This window comes from Lemur catta, chromosome 11 (genome assembly GCF_020740605.2).
Source record: "Lemur catta isolate mLemCat1 chromosome 11, mLemCat1.pri, whole genome shotgun sequence".
NCBI lineage: Eukaryota > Metazoa > Chordata > Mammalia > Primates > Lemuridae > Lemur > Lemur catta.
The window spans coordinates 87,162,449-87,186,227 of record NC_059138.1 but is presented as its reverse complement, the minus strand read 5'-3'; the positions used below and the strand labels follow the sequence as shown (position 1 = coordinate 87,186,227).

The following is a 23,779-nucleotide window of genomic DNA, read 5'->3' as shown; positions in this document are numbered from 1 at the left end:
CAGGGAGGGCTGCCTTTGGCTTAAGGCATTTAGCTTTGCAAAAATAAATAGGATCATCAAAGAAATAAAACACATTTTACCACGATTAGTCCTAATACATAATGACATAAAGATGCTGGAATTCCACGTGATATAGGAAAGGACTAAGTATCACAGTTTTTAAAAGTAATCATAATGTGAATTTCTACCTATGATTTATTTTGGATAGTACCTTATTACTTATTATTTTAAAAAATGTAATCTCTACTTAAATCCCACAAACCACTGTGTGAGATGCTTTCATTCTTTGAGAATCAATGACAAACTAAGAGCGGCACCACGGGAGGTCTCTAGTCACCTGCTGGGACAGAAGGGGAATTCCCAGGGGACCCTCAGGCCTGGGCAGTGAGTCTTGACCTGGAAATCCACACTGTCGGCCTTTTGATAACGCTGAAGAACAGGCTAGTCAGTCTGCTCGACTGATCCAGAACAAACTGTCTCTTTGCATGGCTTTTATGTAACATGACTTCCCATCGTTTCTGGTAGCCCTAACACAGACAAGAAAATAAATAAAAGGGTCACTTCTTTCCATGGGGCCTCCATCAACAGGAACTAGACCTTGGCCCTTTGATGAGGGGCCTTCTGCACAATCCATTCTTGAAACCTTGTTCTTTAAACCCCTCCCCCCACCGCCTCCCGGCACCAGTATTGAATGCCGTCCCCCTACAATAGATCTCAATGTATAAAACAATTTTAACAACAAAAATCTAGACGGAAATTTTATAAAATGCCATAAATCACCAGAGGAAATGGCCTGTGGATCAATTAGCAGGATACTGGCAAAACCCTGTAAAGCATTTGATTGAATAAACCTGCAGCCACCTAGCCAGCAAATACACAATGACTGGGTTCGTTGTAGGCATGTGTGTGTGTGTGTGTGTGTGTGTGTGTGTGTGTGTGTGCGTGTGTGCGCACATGTGGGCAGGGGAGAGCGTGCATAAGAACAGACTATTTATGCATGGATTAATGACCAGGCTGCAAGGCAGCTCCCTTTTTTGGGCGGATGATTTCTGCATATACATTACTCCCTCACCTTTACCTTTCCAAAATGTAATGCCAATTCCTCCATAGTCACAGTTTTTATGGTAGAAACAGTGTTTGCTAAGTATAGGTAGCTTATAAAATAAAAAAAGCATTCAGAGAAAAATCACCTCAAGCCTCATCACCCCAAGATAAGCACTATTATTATATCAGAGATTTCCTCCTAATCGATTTTCAATGCATGCATGTTTTTTAGCCAACAAATACTATGCTGCATATACTATTAATATTGTGCTTTACTTATGTAGCACTATGTTATGAGCAATTTTTATTTCCTTTTATAGCCTTAGGAGATTTATTTTATAAAGGCTACACCTTATTCCACATTATGGAGTTTCTAAAATAGTATTTTAAGTAATCTTTTTGTGGGATTCTATAAGATATTTCCATTTTTTTACTATCATAAGTATAGTGCTGCAAATTAACATCTTTATAGCTTTTTCCTCGTACCAATTTCTGAGTATTTTGTTATGTTAGTCTCAGAGGACGCTGGTAACTCAGTGATACTATCTGTGCTTGGTGTCATGCTGCTTGGAAAGCACATGTGCCGGACTCCTACGCTCTTCCCTCTGCATTGTTTCAGACTGCCCGTCTCAGCACATCTTCAACAGCACTGAGTTGTATGGGTTTTTAAATTTTTAATTTGATGGGCAAAATGGCAGAATATTTTTCATTAATTTGTATTTTGATTTCAAATGTAAATGAATATCTTCTCATTGATTTAATAATCACTTACATTTTATTTTAGGTTTTTATGTGTCCTTATGTGTGACTCACATCTATGACAGTGGCTGGTATGTCACAGGTGCTCAGTAAATATGAATAACAAATGGAGAGATGGCTCATGTCTTTGTGATAGAGTTTTACTACTTTTCTTGTTTTCATAAAGCCATACTTTGCTACTTCTCTTATATATTAGGGATATCCACCTTTTTTTGTAAATATGACAAAATTTCCCAATATTTGCTTGTCTTTTTATTTTGCTCATGATTTTTTTAACTTAGAGAAAATTCAACATTACATATTGTCAAACATCTTGATTTCTTTTCCATTGTTATCATTCTGTTATTTTATGCTTAAAAGATTTCTGACTCTAACTCAAGATAAGATAATACACTTCCATATTTTCTTCTGACTTTTTATAGTTTCCTATACTACATTCCACTCAAATCTATCAGAGACTGAGGTATGGCTAAAGGGGTAATTGTATCTTAAGTTTTTTCAAAGTAGTTAACTAATTGTATGAATAACATTTATTATATAATATATTCTTTATTTGAAGATTTTTTATTCCATCACCATTATTTACAAAATTTATATTAGGGTTGATTTCTGTCCTGCTTATATAGTTCCACTATTATTTTATTATATTGCTGCACTAATACCACATGATGTCAATTACTTTATAACATATTAATGTTAAATTGGACATCCACACTTCTTTCCCCAAAGTTTTCTGGTTATGTGTTCCATTCATTCTTCCAGATAATTTCCGGAGTTGTTGCCACCAGCCAAGATGCTGCTGAATTTCTGACTCTCAGAAACCATGGGAGACTATTTCATGATTATTGTTTTAAGTCACTAAGGTTTTGGGATGATTTATTATGCACCAATAAACGACGAGTACAATTTCAAAAGAATGTAAGTGAAAAAAATAGCCAATGATTGTTGAGTATTTACTATGTTCTACTAACAGTGCTATGTATTTTCCATACCTTATTTTAAATGATGCTCACAAGAACCCTGATGTAGACATTTCCATTGGAGAGATGAAGATATTGAGGCTGAAAAATGTTAGGTCAAAGCAAGGTTTCTTGATCTTATTTTACATTTTGAGCCAGATAATTCTGTGTGGTGGGGCTGTCCTGTGCATTGTAGGACTTCTAGCCCCCATACACCACATTCCAGTAGTAGCTACCCAACTGTGAAAACCAAAATATGTCTCCAGACATTGCTAATTGTCTTCTTGGGGGCAACCCTACCTCTCACTCCCCAGTCGAGAACCCCTGCCTTGTTTTTTTGGATACATTAGATCACTTGTGTGTTATCAGATAGGCTAGACTCTTGTCAGCAATTAAATCTGCTCTAGGAATGCCCGTTTTCCATTTCCTGCTTATGCCCTGGACTCTAAGGCTGATGTATTCCCACATGGGTGCTCTTGCCCCTTGTGTTCATTTATTCCCTCTCGCTCTCTGAGTCTCCTCTCTAGCCTCCTCTGCCTTTACTCATACATCAAAAGTGATTGTCGTCCTAACTCAAATCAGTTTCAAGTGTGAATTTCGGCTGTGTCTTCCTGGTCCCTACGGCAGCGTGTTGTTCTACGTTAGGGAAGTGCCATGGGAGAGGATTAGAGGAGTGCCCAGGCCTCGTCCTATAGAAAGCCTCCTGGAATGAGCTCATTGGTGAAGGGTGTGTCTGGGAAAGGGATTGCAGGCAAGTTCCAACCATTGCAGACAAAAAGAGCAGCATATGCCAGGGCTCTGTGGCCAGTGCAAGCCTGGCACACGCCAGCTGTACTGTGTCCAGTAGAACTAAAACTTACGATGCTTCTAGCATGCTTGTTATAGGAAGAGACAAGTGGTGTGGATGGCAAGAAGGCTGACAAAGTAAGCAGAGGCTTGACAAAGAAGAGCAGTAGATGGATTCAAGAGATAGTCAAGAGGTAGATTTTCAGAATTTTATTAAAGATGATATTTCAATGATGAGGGAAAGAATGACTCAAGGATGACACTCAGAGTTCTGATGTAAGCAGTGGGCAGACGGTGGTGTCCTTTATTTAAAGAAATGAACACAGAAGGGGCAAGGTTTTCAGGGGAAGATGACACATTTTGAATTTGAAGTGCCTGTGCAAATGGTCAAGTGGAAAAGCCCAGAGAACAGTTAGATATATGGCCCTGACTCCCAGGAGCCCCCAGTGCAGAGACAGATTTGGGATTCATCATCATGTAGACTAGAATTTCTCAAGCTTGGCACCATTGACATTTTGGGACAGATAATTCTTTGCTGTAAGGCTGCAGTCCCCAGCCCCTGGGCCGAGGACCAGTACTGGTCCATGGGCTGTTAGGCACTGGGCCGCACAGCAGTAGGTGAGCAGCAGGTGAGCAAGCGAAGCTTCACCTGTATTTACAGCTGCTCCCCTTCACTGGCATCGCTGAGTAGGCTCCAGCTCCTGTCAGATCAGCGGGGGCATTAGACTCTCACAGGAGCGGGAACCCTACTGTAAACTGTGCATGCGAGGGAGCTAGGTTGTGGCTCCTTGTGAGAATCTAATGCCTGATGATCTGAGGTGGAGCTGAGGCAGTGATGCTAGCACTGGGGAGTGGCTGCGAATACAGATTATCATTAGCAGAGAGGTTTGACTGTGCAATAAATGTAACATGCTTGAATTATCCTGAAACCATCCCCTCGACAACTCCCATCCATGGAAAAATTGTCTTCCATGAAACCAGTCCCTGGTGCCAAAAAGGCTGGGGACTGCTGTTAAGAGATGTCCAGTGCACTGCAGGATGTGCAGCGGCATCCCTGGCCTCTGCCCACTAGAGCCCAGTAGCCTGTCCCCCAAGTCATTGTAACGAAACAGGTCTCCAGACATTGCCAAACGTCTCCTGGGGGCAAAATCACTCCCTGTTGAGAACCACTGGTTCAAGGTTGTGCGGGGAATAAAGCAGCAGTTCACTGATTCCAATCCTGGTGGTCTGGGTCTAAACTACAGCTCTTCACCACTGAGCGCAGGCACGAGTGTCCCCATACGCACTGTCACAGAACACTGCGGGTCTCCTAGCATTTGTCTCGATCAGTTACATGATTAATTCTGTAGTTGGGTGTGTCTGTTCTCCCCAGGAGAAAGCAATCTCCCTGAGGGCAGGACCCTGCACACAGGTGCCTAGTGGGGTGTCTTGCACATTAGAGACTTGATAAATATTTTAAGATAAAGGAATATATTATAGATTGTTGATTTTGATTTACTCATAATTTAAGGGGATTTTAGCACATGTATAAACTGTCAAGTGTTCTACCTTTACTTGCCTTGATAACTATCACGTGAATTGTGTATTGCTCAAAAGTTTATTGCTATTCATTTGTAAAATGGTGCGATTTTGGAAACTTTATTAAAAATTCTCTGGCAAGTTTTACAGTTTCTTTCATAACTTTGGTCTTTTGAAATTTTCTACTTCTTAAGTATGATAATTTTATGAGGAAATTAACTCAAGGCTTTCCAATATATTATTAAAATTCTGAACATAAAAATTTTTATTAGTAATTCTCTTTGAACCATATGTAATTTCATATTCCTTTTCTGATTCTAATCATGGATATTTGCTTTCTCTTAATTAGATATGTCACAGTGTTGGTCCCCCAACTAAATACTTTTAGATTTATTTATCAATGCCACTATTTTTCTGTGTTTTGTTTTTAGTTCATTAATTTTTTCTTATATTTTAATTATTAATTTTTTTAGGTTACTTTGGATGAGGATTTTCTAATTTTTTTCATTTAAGTGCTTAGTTGTTTTATTTTCTTTCATTTTAGCAATAAAAACATACAAAACTGTAAATTTTTACCTATAAATAGTTTTATTCATACCTGGTAAGTTTTAATGTTTAATAATCATATTGACATTATTTTCAAAGTAGTCAAAATTATAGCTTTAATTTCTTCTTAGGTAAATAGTTGTTTTTCAATCTGAAAATGTTTGGGATTTTTGAAAACAATGTCTAATTGTACTGTGATCAGAAAATGTGGCTTCACTAATTTCTCCTTTTTGGAATTTATTGATGTAATCCTCACGGCCTAGTAGTATATTGTTAGTTTGTATAGATGTTCTAGTAATACATGGGTGCTTGCAATGAAGACATATTCCGTTTTGTGGCAAAATGGTCAGTACAATTGTTAATTGTATGTATTCTTTGATTTTTATGTAGTATTATCTCTTTTTTAATATGCTAAATAATGAGTTTAAACACCCAAGAGAAGTACATTTCTGCCCATTTCTGCTCACTTCTAGTGGTTTTTGCTTTACCTACTTCAGTTCTACATTATCAGGAGTCTAGAGGGTCATGGCCTTTTGTCACTATGGATTATAACTGCATCAATATAAAATTATCATCTTTGTCCCATTAAGGACTTTCTCCCATAAAACTACTTGATTTGATATTAAGCTGACTCATATTTTATTTTTTTACTTTTATGTCACGCTTTTCACTCTTAATATTCTTTTTTTTTTTCTTTAGACACTGCTGTTGCTAGTGCTAGCGTGCGTCAGTGTAAGCCACCTCAACCTCAAACTGCTGGGCTCAAGTGATCCTCCTGCCTCAGCCTCCCAAGCAGCTGAGACTACAGGCGTGCACCACCATGCCTGGCTAATTTTTTTATTTTTTGCAAAGACAAGGTCTTGCCAAGGTGTTTTACCTTATCAGTGTGAGGCTTATGAAACTGACATTTTTTAAGGTCTAAATGTAGAATATTAATAATATATACATAATAATTTATACATTTCAACATAAGCTTATATTGTCTGATATTATGGTTTTTCTTTTTAGGCTTCCTTTCTGTGATAAAACTTATGCTTTTCTCCGAGCCTGTCTGCTCTCAGCTGTCCGGACCATGGTGGGACAGCACTTCCTGGTCCTCTGTGGTTAGGAGGCCGTGGGACCGATTTTGGCCAAGGAGCTGCAGGCAGAAATGACAAGTGTAGCTTCCATTTGAAGGTGTTTTAAAGGCTGTGCAAACCCCTTCAGAACGTTTGTTCCCTCTGAGACTGAAACTGGCAACATCAGAGATGGTGGCTGTTTGTCACCAGGACCTAGAGTTGCCGGAATGAGCAGCGCCATCCTGCCAACCCATGCACTAGTGCAGTGAGCAAAACATAATCACTTGCTTAAGCCACTAAGATTGGGTTTATTTGTTCCTACGATATAAGCTGGTGTATTCTGACCTACTTTCTGTCCACATTGTTTTCTTGTTTCTTGACCATATGAACATTATGCTTTTGTGTCCATGTGCCTAAGCTTTCATGGTAAATAAGAAGAAATGGAGGAGCAAATTTAATATACCAAGTCATTTAGACTAATTAGCTTCATATATTTTGGAAGGGAAAGCAGATTGTAGATACTATTTCTTGATAATAGTAATTTATTTCTTACAGAAGACAGATGCTGTATTGAAGAAAAGCAAGCGTAAGAGCAAAATTTAGAGATTTATGGATAAAGCCAATGTGGTATATGTATATAATGGAGTACTATTTAGTCTAAAAAAGGAAGGGAATTCTGCTATTTGCAACAACATGGATGAACCTGGAGGACATTATACAAAGGGAAATAAGTCAGGCACACAAAGACAAATACTACAGGATCTCACTTATAGGTGAAATTTTAAAAAGTCAAATTCATAGATGCACAGAGTAGAATGGTGGTTACCAGAGGCTGGGGGGAGGGGAAAGATGTTGACTAAAGGGTATAAAGTTTCCGTTAGACAGGGGAAACAAGTTTTTGAGATCTATTGCCCAGCAGGGCCACTATAGTTAATGATAATGTATTGTGTATTTCAAAATTGCTTAGAGAATAGATTTTAAATGTTCTCACCACATAAAAATAAGTATGCGAGGTAATGGATATGTTAATTAGCTTCTCTTAATTTTTCCACAAAGTAAAAATATTTCAAAACTTAACATTTTACCTTAATAAATATATACAATTTTTTTGTCAATTAAAAATTAGGGATTTATGCATTTTATTATTTATTTGTGATTTGTGTGTGGTACATAATGAAAAAATTTTAAAAAAGAGCTGGAAAAATATGAGCTTAAGTTTAAAAAAATAATTATGCTAGAAAGAATAAAGCAAATCCTGGGGCCTCTTTCCCTTCCCTCCGTTCTTCAGCTGTTGCTCCCTCCCTCTCTCCCTCCCATCCTCTCCATGCCCCGGCGTTTCCCTCGTGTTCCCTCACTGTTAATAGAGCTCAGAGAGCTTCAGCAATTAGACGGCCGCTCTGTGGGGCTATGTCTGTCAAGAATATTCATAATTTTCTAGAATTATTTGTATTTATCAATAAATTAATGAGAATCCTCACCGATGTCTGTCACAGGCAAATCTCTCTTTGAAGTTTTTAGATGCTTCAATAAAATTGCTATTTGCTCTCTGAGAAAAATAACACTCAATTTTTCTCTGTTTAGAATGTGGAAATTAAACTGTGCTCTTTTCTTTTTATCCCGTAGGCAAGTGATATGGAGAAACGCAGATGAGAAACATTATTCAAAATCCTTCCAGCCATCACAACCACTCTTGTCACTTTGATATCTATTCTTTTAAATGTCACTGTAACATGCAGAGGTGTAACCTGCTCTTCTCAACAGACACACAATGTGACTGCTCGTAAACGTGTGGCAGCGACTCCCTCTTACTCAGGTCTAACCACGTGTGTGTCGTGTAAGAGTCTGTGTATGTGCTCGTATGGCAGCAGGGCCGGGGCTGGGCAAAGGGGAGAAGCTGGATATACAGGTGACCAAGGACAACGGTCCAGGGCTGTAATTTATTTATGTCTCTGCTCTATTTATAGCAGCTGTTCAGAGGAAACAAAGAAGGAAATGGTATCACTACCTTGAAGACTCTTTGAAGGGGAAAACCACTTTTCATAGCTTAGTTCTTATAAGATAATTGCTAAGTAAGTAATTACAGATTCATTGGAAGACATCCTAACACTGGGGAAAGAACATAAGTCTTGGAATCTCAAAGACGGGGCCTGAATCTCGCCTCTGCAAACAGCTACGGGGTCCTGGGAAAGTCCGATGAGTTATCTGAGCCTCAGTTTCCTCACATGTGAAATAATGATAGGGTCAATATCTTGCAAGTTGCTATGAATTTTATATCAGCTAAAATACATAAAGTAGCTGGCATACAAGTATTATTCAATGAATGTTAGCCATTGCTTTCTTTCTGACTTTCTTGTAGCTTCAAATATTTATCAATTTCTTTAGGTTTGCAATTTTTTATGGACTCATTTGGTTAGGCAAGGCATAAGTAAAGAACACTGGAAAATTAAAAACTGCCAAGTAGCCGTTTGTTATGAAAGAGAAGCACTCACTAGTGATGGGCCCTTCACTATCGTAATGCAAATATGATTGGTACAGCCAACCACTGAAATCTGAATGTTCATTCTGTCAGTAGCCACTTGCTAAAAATTACTTCATTGGCACAGAACAAAACACTTTCTGGCTTGTCTCCCTGCCGATGTGATGGCCCCTTACATTTAACTGAGGGTACCGTGTAAGGAGGGTGGACTCAGTGCCACGTGTTCCAGGGGTCCAGAGCTCCCGGGTCCTGACTCCCTACCAGGGGCAGGCAGGCCACTCTGGGCCACCTGCACTTAACCCACAAGGTTTTAAACTGCATTGCACGTGGGGCAGAGCTTCCAGGGGGCACTGGGGAGCAGCAAACAGGCGGGAAAGAGCAGATGGACGATAGATTTGATGACAAGGACATACAAGTAATGCTCCTCAGGAAAAAGGGTTCTGCCTCCTTCAAAGATCTTGCTTGGGATGCTACACAGAGCACAGAGGCAGAGCTAGTACTCTAGACATAAGGCTCATTTTTAAGGAAAAAAGGCAATTTCATCTACATCAAGACTTAATCTACCTTTTCAATGCCAATAACTATTCCACCCTACCCCTAACTTCTGTTTTTAGCTCCAGGTCTCCCTAGCCACTTGAATGCCTCGGGTTCCCAAAAGCCATCATCAGTAGACTTCCTTGTAGGCAGCCGAGCATAGTGGTCCAGAGCTTGTTCCCTGGAGCCAGACTGCCTGGGTTCCTACTGCAACATTTACGTAACATAACCAATGCTTTGGGCAAGTTACTTAATTTCTCAGTTTCCTTGTCTGTAAAATTGGGACAAAAATAGTACCAACCTCTCAGTCTTGTGAAGGGAGCTAATGTTGTAAACCTTCTTAGAACAGAGCTTGGCACATAATGGGCACTATATGAGAGCTTGTTAAATAAAAATAAATGATATTATACTTAGTCTCCTTCAGAGTTTCCTTCATCAGTAAAGGGCAGCTTCATCCACCCAACTAGATGAAACCTGCAAGTCATTCTTGATACCTCTGTCTCCCTCATCTCCCATATCCAACCAGTAATTAAGTCCTATCATTTCTGTTTACTAAATTGTTATTAAATCTGGCCACCTCTCCCCATCTTCACTGCTACTATCCTGCTCCAAGCCACCATCATTTCTCACCTGAACCACTGCTGTGGCTCCCTGGTCTCTCCTCAGTGACCCTGATGTCTCTATACTTTATCCAGAGATTTAAGAGTTTTTCAAAACACAAATCTGCTGCTTTGTGACAGCAGAAATGATCCCTGCTGCTTAAAACTCTTGAAAAATCTTATTTTCCTTAGAATAAAAAAAAAATCCATTTTGTGTCCTACAATGGCAAGTCTGGCTCCTACCTCTTCCTTGGTCTCTGTGTTCCATCTACCTTGACACAATTCATTTTTTCCATGTGACATGTTTTCTCTTGGCACAGAGGCTTTCCACATACCTGGAACGTCTTCCTTTCCTTGTGCCTACTTCACATCTTACCCTTCAGTTTTTAGCTCAGATGGCACTTTCTTAAGAAAGCCTTTCCCAACTCTCTGACTAGGTCATCACTAGAGCATGATGTATTCTGCCTTCACAGATTCATTCTCAACTGAAGATGCCTTTCTATTGCTTTTCAGCGTTCATTGTTCTGATAAGAAGTCAGCCATCATTTTTGTTGTTGTTCCTCTGTATGTAATATGGCATTTTTGTCCTGTGGTTGCTTTCATGATATTTACTTTACCTTTGGTTTTCAGAAGTTTGACTGTGATGTGCCTAAGTGTGGTTTTACTTGTGTCTCTGATACTTAGAATTCACTGAGATTGCTGAATCTGTAGATTGATATTTTCCCATCATATCAGAAAAATTTCAGCTGTTATTTCTTTAAATATGCTTTCTGGCCCATTTTATCTCTCTTTTCATTCTAGGATTACAACTACTCATATTTAAGACCACTTGAAAGGTCACTGATGATCTGTAGAGTACTTTTCAATATTTGTTTTTCTGCTTTACCTTGAACAATTTCTATTAACCAGTCTTCAGGTTCATTGATCCTTTTTTTCAGTTTCTATTCTGCTGTTAAGCCCATCCCATATGTTATTTATTTCAGATGTTTTATTTTTACTCTAGGATTCCTAATTGGTTCTTTTTTATGGTTTCCATTTCTCTGCTGAGATTTCACATCTATTTGTCCATTCAGGCCATCTTTTTCTGAAAATACTCATACGTATTTACAATAGTTGTTTTAAAATCTTTCTCTGCTAGTTTGAATATCTGGTTTATCTGCGTGCCTACTTCTATTGATAGTACTATTTTTCCTACTGATTTATCACATTTTCTTCCTTCTTTGCATGTTTCATAATTTTAGAAATTATATATTGGAAATTATTTATGGAAGAACAAAAGTATACTACTATTTGTTTTGTTTTTCCTAGAGAGTGCTAACATTTCCCTATATCTGGAGGCTAAGGTGAAGACATGATCATTCATATTTTACTAAGAGCTGAGTTGGCTAAAAACTGGCTGCACCTCCCACTGCTGGACGTGGGGATTTTCTATCCTAGTTTTCATCCTACAGAAGCCATTCCCCACTTTCAGCAATTTAACTGCTGCCCAGATTATAAAATTTGCCTCTGTTAGCTCCAACACATAAAAATATGTCTCTTTTTTCTGTCCAGTTATGTCAGCGCCAATGACAACTCTATAAGCAGTTTAACTCTATAAGGCAGCTTAACAAGCAAATTTTCAATTAATGCCATTTTCATCCTACTTAGCTTCTGTTAGATCAAGTGGAGCATTTCTAGCTTTCCTGGGACAGCACATCAAAAAGAGTCTGAATCTGTCCTTGTCGTCTATATTCCCATTTAACTATACTAGCTTAGCCCAGTTTTGGAGACATTCCTGACCAAGATCTACCTGCAAAAAAAGTCTATAATTAGCTCCATAATCTGGTATCTGTATGTCCCTGAGTTTCATTGTTGGCATGCTACACTAGGAAAAATGTGGGGTTTGGAGTTAAACTAACCTGGGTTTGAATGTTAGCTCCCCTACTTTTTAAATGTGTCACTCTGGCATCTTATTACACTTTCTGAATTTCAGTTTTATTATCTACAAAATAGAAAAGACAATATCTGATTCATAGGAATGGGAGGATTAGTGAGCATTTAATAATTAATGAGACTTAATGAAAACCTGTCATGTTCTGAGAATGTAATAAGTGCTTCAGCCATGTTATCCCCTTTGATGCTCACATTATTCTTTGCAGTGAGTTCCACTATTACTATTATTATTTGCATTTGCATATGAATAAATTACGGCTTAGACAGGCAAAAGTAACTTGCCTCAAGCCATATAAGTCAGCAATGGTAAACTGTGAATACAAACCTAAAAAATCTGAGATGAGAGCCTGTAGTCTTTATCCACTGTGCTGAAATTCCTGGTACTTATTGACCCTCAACATAGTACTTTTGTTACTAATAATTAATATTATTAAAATTAAAAGTACAAGTAAAATAGGTTGCCATCAAGTTTGCTTGGTCTGTATGACTGTGCCCTATCTTGGTTCTTTCATCTCCTCCCATGGAGGTTTGTTGCTACTCCTCCGACAGAAGGAGAAAATCTGGGCTGAAGCCCATGCCTCTTGCTCTGGACCTTACACTGTCTTGCTAATATCAGCTTCCTCACCCTAAAGGCAGAATCCTGTTCTAGACTAGTGATGCCCAGGGTGTACCTCAGGGATCATGAGTTACTACATGATAGATTAAAAAATTTATTATAGAAATACTGTGTTTCTAAATCCCCCTCTTACCACATATTAAACACTCAGCAAGGTCCTGCAGCAAAGAAATCAGATCAATTTTATTTAACCTAATGTTTCCCAAACTTACTTGACCACAGAACCCTTTTATGAACAACTACTAATATCTCACCTTAGAATATTAACACATACAATGTATGTGTGTAGACATGTTTGCAGCTTGTTCATTTGGGTAGCCCCACAGCCCTTCATACAGTGGTCAGTTAAGGCTCGCAGAGTGAATGAATGATGGAAAGGAAGGGTGGGTATCTAATGATAATCATTGTAACACTATTTGTTAATTCTGGAACAGGAAGAGAATAGGCATTTTTCCTTTTTGCTTCTTGATTTCTGTATCAATATTTTAAGTATTTAGTTCTCAGATTGATATTAAGTCTTGATTGGCATAAATGTAACCAAATAAATGTAACCAATAAACCAAACTCAATGCATTATATACACTTCTTTCTTTCTTTTGTGGGGAGGGAGTGGGGGTGGGGGAGGGGAAGCCATATGCAGAGAAAGGGGGAAGAGAACAGAAGGTTCTGTTCCAGGAAATGTTGTTTTTAGTGCAGGAGATTTTATTTAACTTGTCACTCCCTTGATGCACATTAGGCTAATGTACTACTTATTAATTATTCCAACATTTCATCATGATATTATTAATCAGGAGAAAAATACTTTGATGTTCATCTTTTACTCTACTATGGTTTTACTTGGCTTGAACTGTAATGCTTCCTTTTCACATTGCTCAGTAAGATCTTTAATATCAAACATAGCTTTATGACGCATATACTAACTTTTCACATTTACTATTTGGGGTAGAATGATAAAGCAAATAGTCAATCGTTATTCTTTTCCCTGAAGACTCAACATATTTATGAGGGCCTACTATGGACCTAGAGTGTGCTGTAACTCAAAGAGCAATTGGCCGTAGAAAAGAGTCAAAATTCACCTATCTAATAATAGGAGATGATGTGCAAGGTAATGAGCAGGACACTTGAAATATTAAAAAGACAGTTTTAGAAAGGACAGACATTAGCTTGTTTTATTTTTCATAACTCTTTATATTAAATAATGAGGTCAGGTTTTCTTGGAAGCAGATGACATCACTTTTTATAATAAGGAAAAGATATCCTTCTCTCTCACCTAATTAACTACGACTCACATTTCCGTTCCTTAACTCCAGTCCAAGCGAAGTCCTCCCCTCTCCCCACCACACATGCTCCTTGAGCTGTGTTCTTTTCCATCATAAAACCTATATTGGCTATGATTTGGTGACTTTTCTCCTTCACTAAACTGGAAGCCTGTGAAGTCAGGGCGGGCTTGGCTCACCATGTCACCCCTGCACCCAGCACAGTGCCGGGCCCACAGTAGCCATTCCACAAATAGTTTTGAATAAATAATATGTGTTGCATAGTATGCATTTGTTGAATAAATCTTATTTTATGTAATGGTGACTAAAGTTATCAAAATAAGATAATATAGTACCTGAAACAGTACTTGACTCCCAAATTGTTTTTATTTCAAACTGTTTTTCTTGGGAGTAGGATTCCAGATGAGGAATCAGTATAGGTGGGTTAGTGCCTTGGATCACACTGGGCTCACCTGTGGGGCTTTCAGATACCCTGATTCTTAAATAACATATAGTTGGGGCTCTAATTGCTAATTTATTGTATTAATTGACTAGGACATTGTGTTTCCTCTTCTAAACTTGTCATGGTACTTTCATATTTGAGCACAATAAAGGAATGGGGAGTGGATACTGGACTGAGTATGTCGTAGGCTACTCTGCATTCCTCACTCCATGACAAATGACTAAGTGACCCCAGTCAGCAACAGGACATGTGGTAGGGCGCAGTGAGCCAAACTGCTGACCACTAGAGAGAATAATTGAGCACCACTTCTTCTGGTGACACCAAAAGGTTTCAGGGGTATAAGTGACGCCGATGGAGAGAAGTTTAGATAGGTAGCAGTTACAGCTGGTTCTCTGGTTTTCAAGAAAGTGGAGAGTGGCCGTCTCCTTGGGTGTTAGGACCAGTGCTGGAGGAGAGGGGAGATGAAAATTCAACTGAGGTGGGGCTGAGAGGAAACTCTTGGCTCCTCACACACTTTCTTACGTCATGTTCCAGGGCAGCTGAAGGGCTGAACCTCTGCAGAAACAGTGGTGGGGGAGGCAGGGTGGTTTTTGTGGAGGTTCCTGTGAGTACACTGTCAGTAGACGGCATATTGAGTTAATGTTTGCTGTGTGTACTTTCTGGTACATTCTGCTAAACTCATTGACGTAACTTTCCAGTAAGAGTGCTTACTTGTCTAGTATGTCTGATATTTTCAGGAGCACTGGGGAAGTGGAAACGTGCCACCTGGCACTATTTCATAAAATTAATTACCTGGGGGAATTCATGAAAAATTGCAGATGCAAGTGCTACAGTATAGGGTTAGTGGACCATGTCATATTTTCTTTCTAACAGTTACCTACATTATGTTAATTTCAGTTAAATGGAGCTTCATTATTTTGCTCTCGGTGGTCATTGATTCTCCAGTGACAAAAAGGATCCAATGCATTCGGTCTCCCTAGATTTGAAAAGGCCTAAAGGTAAGACTAAATTGGAGCCCAGCTCAGGAAACAAAGATGCTTCCTGGGCAATTGTTAATCTAATCTGGGAAGATTCATTAGCAGTCAATCAGGGAGATTTGTTTGGAAAATTCCCCTACATACGAGCTTTTCGTAAAAAGACCAGCCATCAGCACAGACTCAGAGTCCAAAGACCTGAACCCCATTCCAGGTTGCTCAGGCAGCAGCTTTAAGCAAGCCCCTCATTTTTAAGTCTGTTTCCCCAGTTACAAAATGAAGTTAAATTCACGTCATAGCTCTGCTCATCTCTTAAGATTGTAAGGAGTGTCAAAGGACGTGACGTACATTAAAGCACTTGGAAATCTGAAAGCACTGAACAAACGTTGAGTCAGAATTATTAAAAGGGGGAAATCAAGCCTGGAACAGAGCTACCGGCAGCCACAATAAAATAACCTGATTTATTTTGACAATTTATGTTTGTAGGCTTCTAAACAGACCTGTATTTATAACATAAAGCTCATATTTGAGAAAAAAGGAGGTTAGACTTAAGCTTATCCAATGGGTGCGAATGGAGCCTTGTCTTAGCATCATCATCATCACTACAGAGGGGTGAGCAGGCATGTGGTGGGATCTTGCCCTTCATGCCACCATTTAATTCTCTCAAAAACTCAAGAGGCTGCTCTGCTATCGTCCTCATGCAAGAAAAGGGGGATTTGAGGCTGCATGAGGTTGCCAATGATCCCCAAACTCAGCGGGGCATCAAAATAACTTGAGGATTTTTTAAAAAAATGCAGTGACTTGAGCCTTGCCAGAAGGCTACTGAACAAGGGTCTCTACTGGCAAATCCCAGACAACTGAGAATTTATTTCCAAGCTCTGCAGAGGATGTTGGTGAGCAGGCAGGCTTATGTATGGCTGGGCTAAGTAACTTCCCAAGGTTACACAGCCAGAAGCAGAGCTGAACTCTAACCCAGGTTGGCCGCCGGACTCCTGTGTCAGCTCTTAACCACTTTTCCATCTTGCCTGACTGGCAATTAACAGTGTATTCAATTTAACAACTGTCTTTTATTGACTTTAATTGGTTTTTCCACATTCTACATCCACTGCTAAACTACACTGCAAGATTACTTTTCCTCTAAGGACTATTTAGGTGTTTATGACAAATGACTTGGCTCCCCAAAATATTTTATACTCTGGCTGACTGCTAGTGATACGGTAGCCTCTTACCTATAGCTGAATGGTCTAACAACCAAAGATTAAGATTACAAAGTGTGTGGGTATGTGTTTGACTGTGGGAACTCATAAACAATGATCAGAGACATCTACACATTGGTGGGGGATTTCTCCATGAGAGGTGGAGATCAAAGGAAGCAGACGGGCCCAGAGGCAGTGGGGAAAGCCCGTGCACAGCTTGGGCCATGAGACAGATAAGCCAGCGATTTCCCAACTTAATGTCTACATGAATTCCCTGGCAATCTTATTAAAATGCAGAGATTGTTTCAGCATTTCCAGAATGGGCTTCAGAGTCCACTTTTCTAAGGTCCCAGGTGATGCTAAAGCCACCGGTTCTTGAGTACAGGCAAGTGTGGCTCTCAAGCAGCTCCAAAGAGGTCCACTCTCAGAAGAATAAGCACAAACCTGGGGGTGGGGCTCAGACAGCCTCTCGCAGACAGGGACACTGACTGGGGCAGAAAGCCGTGGAGGGCACTCAGAGCTTCTGAAATGAAAAAAGACCACACGGCAAGGGGAAGGCTGTGCCCAGCAAGGGATCTGTTATCTATTGTGGAGTAGGGAAAGGTGAGCAGTGTCAGAAGTACACTCAAACACTGAGGCAAGGGCTTGCAAGCATATGGTTACGATAGTGATGCACACTTGGAGAGATGCCGTGTGCTAAGTCAAGGGAGTGAATTCTAGGCCAATGCCGGTGGAACCGGCTGAGACAGGAGGAGAACACTGCTGGACGCTGACACTCCTGTGAGGTGAGCCAAGGAGCCCGTGGAATGTACCTTGTGGAGCACTGGGTTTAGCTCAGATGACAATGCCACTTGTAATCGCTGTGGTCAGGGATTACTCTCGCCTGTCAGGTAACGGCATTATACTCAGAAAAGCCACATGGAAATAAACAGTAATTGGAGCAAAACAGCATGTGTTTTGGCTAAGTCCATTTGGGGGAGAAAGAGTCTGAGAAGGACTTTGTGGGTAGAATTGATGAAATAACCAGAGAATGGGCTTGAGTTATAATCAGGCAGGAGTGTAATGAGCCCATAACCCCAAGAGCATCTTAGCTATTTAGACCTGTGACTGTAATGAGTAAAAACAAACTAGATTTTATGTATCCCCACCGAGTCCCCTGCCCCACTGGGCTAGGTGAAAGCAATCTGGGAGTACAAAAGGACAGGGCTCATTCTTCAACCGATGGCTGCTGTGACTCAGCCTGGGACTATGACAGCTTGGCACCGAAACTGCCCCTTGCAGCACTCAAGGAGAGGCAAGCCTCCACAGAATGACTGGGAGAGAAAGCTGAAAGAGAAAAATTCCACAGGGCCTATGCAGTACGGAAGGGTCCCTGACACTAGACGCATTGCTGTCCTCGGAGAGGAAATGAGTGATTGCAGGGCTGCCTCTGGAGGCCAGCAGGGAGGTGAGCTAAGGGGGATCTATGATGATCTGAAGGTCATATGCCCCTCTGACCCAACAGGGCCCTCCTCACTCAGCTCTGTGGCCGAGCAGAAAGTGGGCCCAGGGCTGCAAGAGCTTTTGGCATTTTTCAAGAGAAGCTAAGACGCTAAATTTTTATATAAAATTGTCTTCTTTTTATAAAGTCATCAACAAAATCAAATCTTAAAAAATAAAACAAAAAAACACTGGCAGCCAAATAAAATGACTTCATAAGGGAGCACAGAGTTGGTGACCTCTGGGCTGTATTTTTACACAATTTCAGAGAGACAGCTTGGGTTTTTAGAGCCTATACCCAGAGGTGGGGGTACAAGGCAGAGCAGGTGAACACGGGGTGTCCCTGGGCCCTCTCTTCTTCACCCTCCTTACCCTGCTCTCTTCTTAGCACTTCCAAGTGCCTGACATCATGTTCTACCCTGATTTGAGTTTTTCATTTCATGACACCTCCCCCAACTAGAATGTAGCCTCCATGAGGGCAGGGACCGTTTGTTAACAGCTGTATCCCCAGCACCTCGGCTGTGTCTGGTACATAGTAGGTGCTCAGTAACTAGTTGTCAAGTGAAAAAAGAATGACTGGTCCCTGCCTCCGTCTCAAACGTCCAAGCCAGGCTGAGCTTATGTCAGGGGGCCCTTATTTCAGGGCTTGCTATCGAATCCCTAGCAGTTCAAGAGGCTGCTTTGGGTCAAGGTGACCCAGGCTAATCTCAATCCAAACACTTCAAGAAGAATAAAATATTCTCAGATCTACTTTTACTTTGTATTTTTAGCTTTAGTTTTTTTCTTCGTAAAAGAAAAAAAATCTGCAAGAGGGGAAGGAAAACACACATCCATCCATGGTGTACATTCAGCTGTGATCATGAAAATACTGACTTATTGTCTGAAATCATGTAAAGCAAGAACCTGCATTAAGAAAGCAGAGCTAAGCAAACAGACCCGGGACCCAGATCTGCTGACACCCAGTGCTATCCTGAGCCCGCCGCAGAACATTAGCCAAGCCGTGTTCTCTAAGAATTCTGCACAATGCAAATGGGCACGAGGAGAAAAAATACTACTGGGAAACTTCTAGTTCTTGCTGAAAAAGAAAATTTTGAGCTCTAAATCCAGCACTCCCAAGCAAGAGAGGCATCTGCGGCTGCATATAAAGCTGGTACTCCTTTGCTTGAACAAAATCACTCAGTATACAGTACTTAAAATAAACAAAGCTCAAAACAGTCAGCTACACACGCATGTTTTCTGCCACATGCTGTCTGAAGAAAATAGCTATGCGGTGTGCATGCCCTAGTTTAAGCCAAGCCTGCAACACTGCACAGTCTCCTTCCTCTACCCGGCTCCTTTTCCAGACAGAAATACATTTCCCTTTAATGTAGAAGTGAGAAAGAAATATGTTTAAAAGACAGTCCAGGCCCTTTATAAAAGCACTTACTTTGAAAGAACAGGACAAATTGTGTATTCAAAACAAAAGCACCTTCTTAAAGAGCAGGCTCAGAAGTTGTTCAATGGCCAGGGCCTTGATTTGCGCTGGCGGCGCCGGTCCCGCCGGGCACGGGTAACGGGAAGGCTCGCAGCCCGCCCGGCGCGCTCCTCAAGGGGTGCTGCGTCAGGATGACGCTCCGGAACAGTTATTGGGACAGGCTGTGAGCAAGTCAGCAGGACAGTTTTATTTCTGTGCTGAGACTGCTGCTTCCTGCCGGGAAGACGCTGGTGGCAGAATTACACCCAGGGATCCGCAGCAGCCAGGCTCTCAGATGACTCTGCTCCCGGGGGTGGGGACAGGGTGGTGTCCCGCACCTGCGGGGCAAAGGGCATGCGGCCGCTGAAGGAGACTCGCCCGGCTATTGGTCTCCTCCTGCTGGCTCCCTGACCTGCCAAGGGCATGACTCAGCTCGCCCACGGCAGCGCAGGGCCACACTGTTTATCTGCTCAAGGCCGGGGAAGCCGTCCAGGCAGCGGCTGGGGAGACCCGGAGGGAGGCTGTGGCGGCCCTAACTCAGTGGGGTCTGGACTCGTGGCCCGCACGCAGGGAGCCCCATCGCCTGTCTCTCCGGGGGTCATCGGCACACAGTGGGTCAGGACCTGGGGACCGGAACACTATGAGGAGGGGGAGGGGGAGCAGGAGGAGGAAAGCAGTCAGTCTCTTAACTGAGGTCCCAAATCAATAAGTGTAGGAGATTAATGATGTTCTGATTTTCTGTGGTGTCAGGATAACAAATTGTGGGGTTAGTTTAAAGGCTTCTGATGACCGTATCAATTTATGTCTTGATGCCACTGTAACCAAAAGCAAAGCAGAGGGATGGTGGATGTTCGGTGAAGCCGGCTGTGGGCTTCAGATGCCCAGGGCTCCGCACCTCTATCTGCTAAGACATTCCAGACACAGGACGCGGCTGGACTAAGGTGTGCCACGTGGGGTAAGGTGTGGGAAAACCTTGGGATCATTTCAGTTTGGAAGATTTAGGCAGGAACACAAAAGTTCTGGAGCCATAGACTTCCTTCATTGGGTAGGGTTTGGGGTCGAGGGGAACAAAGTGACAAGGCCCATTCTGTGTCGGCAGAGGGGTGTGCAGGCGCGAGCAGACAGAAAGCTGAGTGCAGCCCCGGGCGTCGTCGCCTGAGCCCTGCCACCGCTGGGTGACCTCAGCTAACACACAACCTCTCTGGGCTTCACTCTCTACATGAGAAGATTTTCGAATCCCTCAAATCTTAGTGCCCTATTCTTCCCAGTCCCACCACCTAACATGCCCTAAACAGAAAGAAATCAAACAAGCCAAGCTTTCCTCCCTGTTTCTTCCATTCCCCTCCCTTCATCCCTCTACCTAAGGCACTGAGCTCCTGCCAAGGCCCACAGCTTGGTGCTACCTCCCTGCTCCAGCTGCTGCTGGCCACACTCCGAAAGGCCCGGCGGAACTGATTTTCTCGAGTCTTTGGCGAATGTGGCAGATGTGAGCTGAGCTGCTTAGATTCCCGTTTAAGAAAGACTCCCTGCCCAGCTGCGAGGAAGCTGGCAGCTGACAGCCCTCAGCCACCAAATCCTCCAGGTCCACCTTGTTTGGAGTGGTGTTCACAGTCTTCTCAGGGTGCCCTGGCCTAAGACTGAGCCGGGCGGGGGGTGCGGGGGTGTCTCCAAACAGGCAGTCTTTGCTCCTGAGGGCCCCGTGGGCCGGCAGAGGCTCTTCCAGGCTGCAGCCTTTGCACAATTCTCCTTCCTCCGTTTCTCTTTGACAGGCATTACTCCTCTCTCACCATCCCAGGGACCGGTGCAGACACAGAGATGCTAGTCATTGTAACGCATACGCTCTCATGTTTTGGGGTTTCTTTTTTTTCTCCACAGAGGACCTTTGACAGGCTCCAGCAAACCATATTTGAGCAACAAGATACTTGTCTTTGTGGCATAAAGATCTGCTGCACAGATCTCTTTTCCATTCTCTTATTCACAGACACAGGGTGGTTTAGTTCCATGAGTTTTAGCTGGCGGTCTTCAACCAGGGGAGCATCTCAGAATCACCTTGTTCAATGTGTTAAGTGCCCAGGCTTCACGTGCAAACCTGGACTTGGTGGCTTGAGATGCACCCGTGGGGGAGAACCAGTGGTTGTAGCATGAAATCTCCCATTTGGGCCTCTTTCAGATGTGAGCATTCATCCTGCTGATGTTCATTCCAGAAGCTGAAAAGTATACATACATTACACACATTAAATGGTCTATTAAATAATCCCTCGTTTATCTCTAGATATTTTTACAAGCCCAGCTAGTAATGCTTCAGACTCATTTCGGAGCATGGTGAATCTTCTTACAAAACGTTATAGGAAGATGTAGGATTGTTTGGGATTGTTTTCAATTATTAAGATTTAAGCAAAAACACAAAAGTTATGGGACCATAGATTTCCATTACCGTGTAGGGTTTGGGCAAGAAGTTTTGCATTTACCTTCCATAGAAACTAGAAATAAGGTTGTGATAACTTGTCCTTTTAGGTGTCCAGTGTCATTGTGCAGGAGGTTGAGGTCATGCTCCTATCAGTTGGGCTCCCAGTCTTCTCTCTCGTGTCACTTGGTGAGAGCTCACTCGCATGAGTGTCAAGGGAGCACAGTCAGCCATCGTGTTTCCTGGATCACGGAACAGGATCGCCTGTGATGATCTGTGTGCACACCAGGCTTTGCTGTCAAGTTCCAGCGGTTTTATTTCCAGGCAAACCTTGCATCTGAAGTCGCCATGAGCTGAGATTCTCTAGGACCAAGAAGCCCTAACTTCTCAAGCACACTAGTTTTGGAAAGAAGAAAGGGGGAACCATTCTCCCTGAATGTGAAATGCACCCAAAAGGAAATATTGGAATTTAAAAAAGACTTCTCACTGTATTGTTACAGCCAAAGAGAAAACACAGAAGTCCAAGGGGAAGGTAGAGAGTTTGAAGTGCTATGATAACTTCCTCTTAGTAAAAGTTAAGCCTTCCCCAAAGGGGGATGACTGGAGGGTGGAGTAGAGGAATGAGCTAGAAATACAGGCTGTGCTGAGCTCTGACACATGAACATGTTCCAAGGGAAGTGGCTCCTGTGAGCACCACAAACTGGGGTGGTCAGTGAGAAAGAGGAATTTAAAGTTAGTATCCCCTCTGCTGAGACTGTCCTGGACATCTGGCCACATGGGATTAAGTACTGATTTAACGCTTCCTGAATCCAGCACATAATACGCTCATTCCTTAAGTGAGTTACTCAGAACTTGCTAATTAAGAAGGTTTCCCTCTGCATGAGCACGTGGCAGAGGAGAAGCTGCCTCTGCAGGTGAACGTGGCCTCCGCGTCCTGCCTGTCGGCCAGTACCGAGACGCTCATTGAACATCTTGGGGCTTCTCTCTCCTTCCTGCAGGGTCATTTCAAGGATTAGCTGAATATGCACGTGGATGTGCTTCGTAAATTTGAGAAGCATTATGTCAATGTGAGATTTATTTATTTTTTTAAATCAAATCTTCTCTTAAGGATTGGCTGAGTGAATATTACCAGAGCAGCACAGGGCCCCGTGGATGGAGGCTGCAGCTCAGACAGGCAGACCTCAGTTAGAGTCTCTGCTCCCCACTTACCTACCGGGAGACTTTGGAGCAATTACTCAACCTTCTCTGATCTAGTTGCCTCATACACCAAATGGGGACAATGATCATACCTACCTCTCGGGAGAGGGGCTCACGCAGGAGAAGCATTCAGCAGAAACCATGACACACACTGGCAAGTAAATACAAACTGTGATTACTGTAAACCAGGGCTGTCACCAACAGTGCTAAAACCATGAAACAGAGGGAGGAGGGGACTTGGCAGGAAGTCTGAGGGGGGCTGGTAGAAAGCTCTTCCAAGGAGGGCTACCCTGCTGCAAGAGGCCCGTTCTAACGACGGCAACCTCCCAGAGGACTGGCCTGACTCTGAGGCAGGAGGAGCAATCGTTGCTCCAGTCTCAAGGCGTATTTCCACGTGCCCACATTAACTGGAAGGTAATTACCCACAGCCCAGCAGGGCTCTCAGCTGTAATTTTGGAAGTATCATCACAGTGTGTTTGTTTCTAGGTACAAATTCACTTGTGACAACGGTACAATCACATCACACAAGA

The 23,779-nt window shown here is 42.1% G+C and overlaps 1 protein-coding gene across 2 annotated transcripts in view; it reads right to left on the bottom strand.

Moving 5' to 3' along the window:
- The window catches only part of HECW1 (HECT, C2 and WW domain containing E3 ubiquitin protein ligase 1), a 385,512-nt gene that overhangs the window by 251,150 nt on the left and 110,583 nt on the right, over positions 1-23,779 (bottom strand). The window lies entirely within an intron of this gene.